Below are 10,092 nucleotides of genomic sequence, written 5' to 3' on the forward strand. Positions count from 1 at the left end.
TTCTAATGAGATTATTATTTTCAATGACGAGTGTAATCAACCAATCACATTTTGACTTATAATGGGTGGGACAGAAACAAAAACACAACAGCAGAATTAGTCATGTTTTTTTTTTTTTTTTACGAACTCATTGTTCTGTGGCGCCATCTTCTTCTATGGTATAAAGGCGTTCGCAGCGACTAAATGGATATTCTGCCACCTACTGCGCAGGTGGATAATAAACAAAGTATTGCCGGGTAAAACAAATCATATATATATATATATATATAGATATATATATATACAGTACCAGTTAAAAGTTTGAACACACCTTCTCATTCAAGGGGTTTTCTTTATTCTTACAATTTTCTACATTGTAGAATAATAGTGAAGACATTAAAACTATGAAATAACACATATGGAATCATGTAGTAACCAAAAAAGTGTTTATAGACAAATCAACATATTTTATATTTGAGTTTCTTCAAAGTAGCCACCCTTTGCCTTGATGACTGCTTCGCACACTCATGGCAAACTTTTATCTTGTACTGTATATATATCCATAAACTACCAATAACTACATTTTAAATTGAACTAAATCAGCTTTTCTAACACCATTCTACTCAGGTCCGGTTCAGAAGGATCCTGTGACGACGGGACAGTTTCTGGGGACAGAAGTCATCTTGGAGGCCCCCCAAAAAACTTCTCGGCTGCAGATATGATGTGTGACCTCTTGGACACTTGTGGCTACAAAAAATCCACCCTCTTTACAATAAGTGAATGCAGATCGCTTGATTGACGTATAACATTTGCAACTGGTTGTGATGCATCTTCTTCTTCAACACTGTGACCTCTGACCCCTTCAACTCCCCGAACCGCCTCCACATAGTAGAATTGCTTTACAGCCCTGATCCTTGACCCTTCAACTTATTTCACCCTAACAGGGCACTCGGGGAATTTGGGAATTCGATCCTCGCCACAGTTGCAACATTTTACATTCACAGACTCTTCACTAATATATTCCTTCGGTCTGAGAAACTTTTTACACTTTTTCTGCATCGGGTTTTGAACTCTCTTAACAGCGCATCTTTATATATCCCAAACTTTACATAGAAAAAAATGTAAATACTCATCAGACATCACTAATACAGATAAAGTTTGCTCTTTTTTTCCCCTCATTCTCCGTTACGGGTCAAGAGACGTGCTTTAACTAGTCCTGGAATGTTTTATCCTAAGATATTGATTACCAATTTCCACCCGGGACGCCAGAGATAACCCTTTTCACCGGTGCACTGCTCCGAAAATCAAAGCTGTCCACTTCATGTGTCGATAATTTTACAAGTTACAAATCACGCTCTTTTTGCTTACATAAACACGATATCAACACCATACCACTCCTGGTTACTATGACTACACGATATCAACACCATACCATGCCTGGTTACTTTGACTACACGATATCAACACCATACCACTTTTCCCATCCTCGTGAGAAAAAAAGAAACGGTTTCCAAAGGAACATCTTAATTTAAAAAAAACGTCCCAACAAGCAACGATTCCTCAGACTCATTTTCCACAACAATTTGACCCTTTTTTTGTGTTCCACTCTTGGACTTCACTGTTGTCATCTTTCTCACTAACTGTACTTGACGCTCTTCCAACCTCAAACAACAGTTCTGTTTCCGCCATCTCAACCCTTTTGATTTCACCTTTATTTAACCAGGTAGACCAGATCACCTTTATTTAACCAGGTAGACCAGATCACCTTTATTTAACCAGGTAGGCCAGATCACCTTTATTTAACCAGGTAGACCAGATAACCTTTATTTAACCAGGTAGGCCAGATCACCTTTATTTAACCAGGTAGGCCAGATCACCTTTATTTAACCAGGTAGACCAGATCACCTTTATTTAACCAGGTAGGCCAGATCACCTTTATTTAACCAGGTAGGCCAGATCACCTTTATTTAACCAGGTAGGCCAGTTCACCTTTATTTAACCAGGTAGGCCAGTTCACCTTTATTTAACCAGGTAGGCCAGATCACCTTTATTTAACCAGGTAGGCCAGTTCACCTTTATTTAACCAGGTAGGCCAGTTCACCTTTATTTAACCAGGTAGGCCAGTTCACCTTTATTTAACCAGGTAGGCCAGTTCACCTTTATTTAACCAGGTAGGCCAGATCACCTTTATTTAACCAGGTAGACCAGATCACCTTTATTTAACCAGGTAGACCAGATCACCTTTATTTAACCAGGTAGATCAGATCACCTTTATTTAACCAGGTAGGCCAGATCACCTTTATTTAACCAGGTAGGCCAGATCACCTTTATTTAACCAGGTAGGCCAGTTCACCTTTATTTAACCAGGTAGGCCAGTTCACCTTTATTTAACCAGGTAGGCCAGATCACCTTTATTTAACCAGGTAGGCCAGTTCACCTTTATTTAACCAGGTAGGCCAGTTCACCTTTATTTAACCAGGTAGGCCAGATCACCTTTATTTAACCAGGTAGGCCAGATCACCTTTATTTAACCAGGTAGGCCAGATCACCTTTATTTAACCAGGTAGGCTAGATCACCTTTATTTAACCAGGTAGGCAAGATCACCTTTATTTAACCAGGTAGGCCAGTTCACCTTTATTTAACCAGGTAGGCCAGATCACCTTTATTTAACCAGGTAGGCCAGATCACCTTTATTTAACCAGGTAGACCAGATCACCTTTATTTAACCAGGTAGGCCAGATCACCTTTATTTAACCAGGTAGACCAGATCACCTTTATTTAACCAGGTAGGCCAGTTCACCTTTATTTAACCAGGTAGACCAGATCACCTTTATTTAACCAGGTAGGCCAGTTCACCTTTATTTAACCAGGTAGGCCAGTTCACCTTTATTTAACCAGGTAGGCCAGTTCACCTTTATTTAACCAGGTAGACCAGATCACCTTTATTTAACCAGGTAGACCAGTTCACCTTTATTTAACCAGGTAGACCAGTTCACCTTTATTTAACCAGGTAGGCCAGTTCACCTTTATTTAACCAGGTAGACCAGTTCACCTTTATTTAACCAGGTAGGCCAGTTCACCTTTATTTAACCAGGTAGGCCAGTTCACCTTTATTTAACCAGGTAGGCCAGATCACCTTTATTTAACCAGGTAGGCCAGTTCACCTTTATTTAACCAGGTAGACCAGATCACCTTTATTTAACCAGGTAGGCCAGTTCACCTTTATTTAACCAGGTAGGCCAGATCACCTTTATTTAACCAGGTAGGCCAGTTCACCTTTATTTAACCAGGTAGACCAGATCACCTTTATTTAACCAGGTAGGCCAGTTCACCTTTATTTAACCAGGTAGGCCAGATCACCTTTATTTAACCAGGTAGGCCAGTTCACCTTTATTTAACCAGGTAGGCCAGATCACCTTTATTTAACCAGGTAGACCAGATCACCTTTATTTAACCAGGTAGACCATATCACCTTTATTTAACCAGGTAGACCAGATCACCTTTATTTAACCAGGTAGACCAGTTCACCTTTATTTAACCAGGTAGACCAGTTCACCTTTATTTAACCAGGTAGACCAGATCACCTTTATTTAACCAGGTAGGCCAGATCACCTTTATTTAACCAGGTAGGCCAGTTCACCTTTATTTAACCAGGTAGACCAGATCACCTTTATTTAACCAGGTAGACCAGATCACCTTTATTTAACCAGGTAGACCAGTTCACCTTTATTTAACCAGGTAGGCCAGATCACCTATATTTAACCAGGTAGACCAGATCACCTTTATTTAACCAGGTAGACCAGTTCACCTTTATTTAACCAGGTAGGCCAGTTCACCTTTATTTAACCAGGTAGGCCAGATCACCTTTATTTAACCAGGTAGGCCAGTTCACCTTTATTTAACCAGGTAGACCAGATCACCTTTATTTAACCAGGTAGGCCAGTTCACCTTTATTTAACCAGGTAGGCCAGATCACCTTTATTTAACCAGGTAGGCCAGTTCACCTTTATTTAACCAGGTAGGCCAGATCACCTTTATTTAACCAGGTAGACCAGATCACCTTTATTTAACCAGGTAGACCATATCACCTTTATTTAACCAGGTAGACCAGATCACCTTTATTTAACCAGGTAGACCAGTTCACCTTTATTTAACCAGGTAGACCAGTTCACCTTTATTTAACCAGGTAGACCAGATCACCTTTATTTAACCAGGTAGGCCAGATCACCTTTATTTAACCAGGTAGGCCAGTTCACCTTTATTTAACCAGGTAGACCAGATCACCTTTATTTAACCAGGTAGACCAGATCACCTTTATTTAACCAGGTAGACCAGTTCACCTTTATTTAACCAGGTAGGCCAGATCACCTATATTTAACCAGGTAGACCAGATCACCTTTATTTAACCAGGTAGACCAGTTCACCTTTATTTAACCAGGTAGACCAGATCACCTTTATTTAACCAGGTAGACCAGATCACCTTTATTTAACCAGGTAGGCCAGATCACCTTTATTTAACCAGGTAGACCAGATCACCTTTATTTAACCAGGTAGGCCAGTTCACCTTTATTTAACCAGGTAGACCAGATCACCTTTATTTAACCAGGTAGGCCAGTTCACCTTTATTTAACCAGGTAGGCCAGTTCACCTTTATTTAACCAGGTAGGCCAGTTCACCTTTATTTAACCAGGTAGACCAGATCACCTTTATTTAACCAGGTAGGCCAGTTCACCTTCATTTAACCAGGTAGGCCAGATCACCTTTATTTAACCAGGTAGGCCAGTTCACCTTTATTTAACCAGGTAGGCCAGATCACCTTTATTTAACCAGGTAGGCCAGTTCACCTTTATTTAACCAGGTAGACCAGATCACCTTTATTTAACCAGGTAGGCCAGTTCACCTTCATTTAACCAGGTAGGCCAGATCACCTTTATTTAACCAGGTAGGCCAGTTCACCTTTATTTAACCAGGTAGGCCAGATCACCTTTATTTAACCAGGTAGGCCAGTTCACCTTTATTTAACCAGGTAGACCAGATCACCTTTATTTAACCAGGTAGGCCAGTTCACCTTTATTTAACCAGGTAGACCAGTTCACCTTTATTTAACCAGGTAGGCCAGTTCACCTTTATTTAACCAGGTAGGCCAGTTCAGCTTTATTTAACCAGGTAGACCAGTTCACCTTTATTTAACCAGGTAGACCAGTTCACCTTTATTTAACCAGGTAGGCCAGTTCACCTTTATTTAACCAGGTAGGCCAGTTCAGCTTTATTTAACCAGGTAGACCAGTTCACCTTTATTTAACCAGGTAGGCCAGTTCACCTTTATTTAACCAGGTAGGCCAGTTCACCTTTATTTAACCAGGTAGACCAGATCACCTTTATTTAACCAGGTAGACCAGTTCACCTTTATTTAACCAGGTAGACCAGTTCACCTTTATTTAACCAGGTAGACCAGATCACCTTTATTTAACCAGGTAGGCCAGATCACCTTTATTTAACCAGGTAGGCCAGTTCACCTTTATTTAACCAGGTAGACCAGATCACCTTTATTTAACCAGGTAGACCAGATCACCTTTATTTAACCAGGTAGACCAGTTCACCTTTATTTAACCAGGTAGGCCAGATCACCTATATTTAACCAGGTAGACCAGATCACCTTTATTTAACCAGGTAGACCAGTTCACCTTTATTTAACCAGGTAGACCAGATCACCTTTATTTAACCAGGTAGACCAGATCACCTTTATTTAACCAGGTAGGCCAGATCACCTTTATTTAACCAGGTAGACCAGATCACCTTTATTTAACCAGGTAGGCCAGTTCACCTTTATTTAACCAGGTAGACCAGATCACCTTTATTTAACCAGGTAGGCCAGTTCACCTTTATTTAACTAGGTAGGCCAGTTCACCTTTATTTAACCAGGTAGGCCAGTTCACCTTTATTTAACCAGGTAGACCAGATCACCTTTATTTAACCAGGTAGGCCAGTTCACCTTCATTTAACCAGGTAGGCCAGATCACCTTTATTTAACCAGGTAGGCCAGTTCACCTTTATTTAACCAGGTAGGCCAGATCACCTTTATTTAACCAGGTAGGCCAGTTCACCTTTATTTAACCAGGTAGACCAGATCACCTTTATTTAACCAGGTAGGCCAGTTCACCTTCATTTAACCAGGTAGGCCAGATCACCTTTATTTAACCAGGTAGGCCAGTTCACCTTTATTTAACCAGGTAGGCCAGATCACCTTTATTTAACCAGGTAGGCCAGTTCACCTTTATTTAACCAGGTAGACCAGATCACCTTTATTTAACCAGGTAGGCCAGTTCACCTTTATTTAACCAGGTAGACCAGTTCACCTTTATTTAACCAGGTAGGCCAGTTCACCTTTATTTAACCAGGTAGACCAGTTCATCTTTATTTAACCAGGTAGGCCAGTTCACCTTTATTTAACCAGGTAGGCCAGTTCACCTTTATTTAACCAGGTAGGCCAGATCACCTTTATTTAACCACGTAGGCCAGATCACCTTTATTTAACCAGGTAGGCCAGATCACCTTTATTTAACCAGGTAGACCAGATCACCTTTATTTAACCAGGTAGACCAGATCACCTTTATTTAACCAGGTAGACCAGATCACCTTTATTTAACCAGGTAGGCCAGATCACCTTTATTTAACCAGGTAGGCCAGATCACCTTTATTTAACCAGGTAGACCAGATCACCTTTATTTAACCAGGTAGACCAGATCACCTTTATTTAACCAGGTAGACCAGATCACCTTTATTTAACCAGGTAGGCCAGATCACCTTTATTTAACCAGGTAGACCAGATCACCTTTATTTAACCAGGTAGGCCAGTTCACCTTTATTTAACCAGGTAGGCCAGTTCACCTTTATTTAACCAGGTAGGCCAGATCACCTTTATTTAACCAGGTAGGCCAGTTCACCTTTATTTAACCAGGTAGGCCAGTTCACCTTTATTTAACCAGGTAGGCCAGTTCACCTTTATTTAACCAGGTAGGCCAGTTCACCTTTATTTAACCAGGTAGGCCAGATCACCTTTATTTAACCAGGTAGGCCAGATCACCTTTATTTAACCAGGTAGGCCAGTTCACCTTTATTTAACCAGGTAGACCAGATCACCTTTATTTAACCAGGTAGACCAGATCACCTTTATTTAACCAGGTAGACCAGTTCACCTTTATTTAACCAGGTAGGCCAGATCACCTTTATTTAACCAGGTAGACCAGATCACCTTTATTTAACCAGGTAGACCAGTTCACCTTTATTTAACCAGGTAGACCAGATCACCTTTATTTAACCAGGTAGGCCAGTTCACCTTTATTTAACCAGGTAGGCCAGATCACCTTTATTTAACCAGGTAGACCAGTTCACCTTTATTTAACCAGGTAGACCAGTTCACCTTTATTTAACCAGGTAGACCAGTTCACCTTTATTTAACCAGGTAGGCCAGATCACCTTTATTTAACCAGGTAGGCCAGATCACCTTTATTTAACCAGGTAGGCCAGTTCACCTTTATTTAACCAGGTAGGCCAGTTCACCTTTATTTAACCAGGTAGGCCAGATCACCTTTATTTAACCAGGTAGGCCAGATCACCTTTATTTAACCAGGTAGGCCAGATCACATTTATTTAACCAGGTAGGCTAGATCACCTTTATTTAACCAGGTAGACCAGATCACCTTTATTTAACCAGGTAGACCAGATCACCTTTATTTAACCAGGTAGGCCAGATCACCTTTATTTAACCAGGTAGACCAGATCACCTTTATTTAACCAGGTAGGCCAGTTCACCTTTATTTAACCAGGTAGACCAGATCACCTTTATTTAACCAGGTAGGCCAGTTCACCTTTATTTAACCAGGTAGGCCAGTTCACCTTTATTTAACCAGGTAGGCCAGTTCACCTTTATTTAACCAGGTAGACCAGATCACCTTTATTTAACCAGGTAGGCCAGTTCACCTTTATTTAACCAGGTAGACCAGTTCACCTTTATTTAACCAGGTAGGCCAGTTCACCTTTATTTAACCAGGTAGACCAGTTCATCTTTATTTAACCAGGTAGGCCAGATCACCTTTATTTAACCAGGTAGGCCAGTTCAGCTTTATTTAACCAGGTAGACCAGTTCACCTTTATTTAACCAGGTAGGCCAGTTCACCTTTATTTAACCAGGTAGGCCAGTTCACCTTTATTTAACCAGGTAGACCAGATCACCTTTATTTAACCAGGTAGACCAGATCACCTTTATTTAACCAGGTAGGCCAGATCACCTTTATTTAACCAGGTAGGCCAGATCACCTTTATTTAACCAGGTAGGCCAGATCACCTTTATTTAACCAGGTAGACCAGATCACCTTTATTTAACCAGGTAGGCCAGTTCACCTTTATTTAACCAGGTAGGCCAGATCACCTTTATTTAACCAGGTAGGCCAGTTCACCTTTATTTAACCAGGTAGACCAGTTCATCTTTATTTAACCAGGTAGGCCAGTTCACCTTTATTTAACCAGGTAGGCCAGTTCAGCTTTATTTAACCAGGTAGACCAGTTCACCTTTATTTAACCAGGTAGGCCAGTTCACCTTTATTTAACCAGGTAGGCCAGTTCACCTTTATTTAACCAGGTAGACCAGATCACCTTTATTTAACCAGGTAGACCAGATCACCTTTATTTAACCAGGTAGGCCAGATCACCTTTATTTAACCAGGTAGGCCAGATCACCTTTATTTAACCAGGTAGGCCAGATCACCTTTATTTAACCAGGTAGACCAGATCACCTTTATTTAACCAGGTAGGCCAGTTCACCTTTATTTAACCAGGTAGGCCAGTTCACCTTTATTTAACCAGGTAGGCCAGTTCACCTTTATTTAACCAGGTAGGCCAGTTCACCTTTATTTAACCAGGTAGGCCAGATCACCTTTATTTAACCAGGTAGGCCAGTTCACCTTTATTTAACCAGGTAGGCCAGTTCACCTTTATTTAACCAGGTAGGCCAGTTCACCTTTATTTAACCAGGTAGGCCAGTTCACCTTTATTTAACCAGGTAGGCCAGATCACCTTTATTTAACCAGGTAGGCCAGATCACCTTTATTTAACCAGGTAGGCCAGTTCACCTTTATTTAACCAGGTAGACCAGATCACCTTTATTTAACCAGGTCGACCAGATCACCTTTATTTAACCAGGTAGACCAGTTCACCTTTATTTAACCAGGTAGGCCAGATCACCTTTATTTAACCAGGTAGACCAGATCACCTTTATTTAACCAGGTAGACTAGTTCACCTTTATTTAACCAGGTAGACCAGATCACCTTTATTTAACCAGGTAGGCCAGTTCACCTTTATTTAACCAGGTAGACCAGATCACCTTTATTTAACCAGGTAGGCCAGTTCACCTTTATTTAACTAGGTAGGCCAGTTCACCTTTATTTAACCAGGTAGGCCAGTTCACCTTTATTTAACCAGGTAGACCAGATCACCTTTATTTAACCAGGTAGGCCAGTTCACCTTCATTTAACCAGGTAGGCCAGATCACCTTTATTTAACCAGGTAGGCCAGTTCACCTTTATTTAACCAGGTAGGCCAGATCACCTTTATTTAACCAGGTAGGCCAGTTCACCTTTATTTAACCAGGTAGACCAGATCACCTTTATTTAACCAGGTAGGCCAGTTCACCTTCATTTAACCAGGTAGGCCAGATCACCTTTATTTAACCAGGTAGGCCAGTTCACCTTTATTTAACCAGGTAGGCCAGATCACCTTTATTTAACCAGGTAGGCCAGTTCACCTTTATTTAACCAGGTAGACCAGATCACCTTTATTTAACCAGGTAGGCCAGTTCACCTTTATTTAACCAGGTAGACCAGTTCACCTTTATTTAACCAGGTAGGCCAGTTCACCTTTATTTAACCAGGTAGACCAGTTCATCTTTATTTAACCAGGTAGGCCAGTTCACCTTTATTTAACCAGGTAGGCCAGTTCACCTTTATTTAACCAGGTAGGCCAGATCACCTTTATTTAACCACGTAGGCCAGATCACCTTTATTTAACCAGGTAGGCCAGATCACCTTTATTTAACCAGGTAGACCAGATCACCTTT

Source organism: Oncorhynchus mykiss, chromosome 28 (assembly GCF_057628025.1).
Source record: "Oncorhynchus mykiss isolate SJ-2025 chromosome 28, ASM5762802v1, whole genome shotgun sequence".
Classification (NCBI taxonomy): domain Eukaryota; kingdom Metazoa; phylum Chordata; class Actinopteri; order Salmoniformes; family Salmonidae; genus Oncorhynchus; species Oncorhynchus mykiss.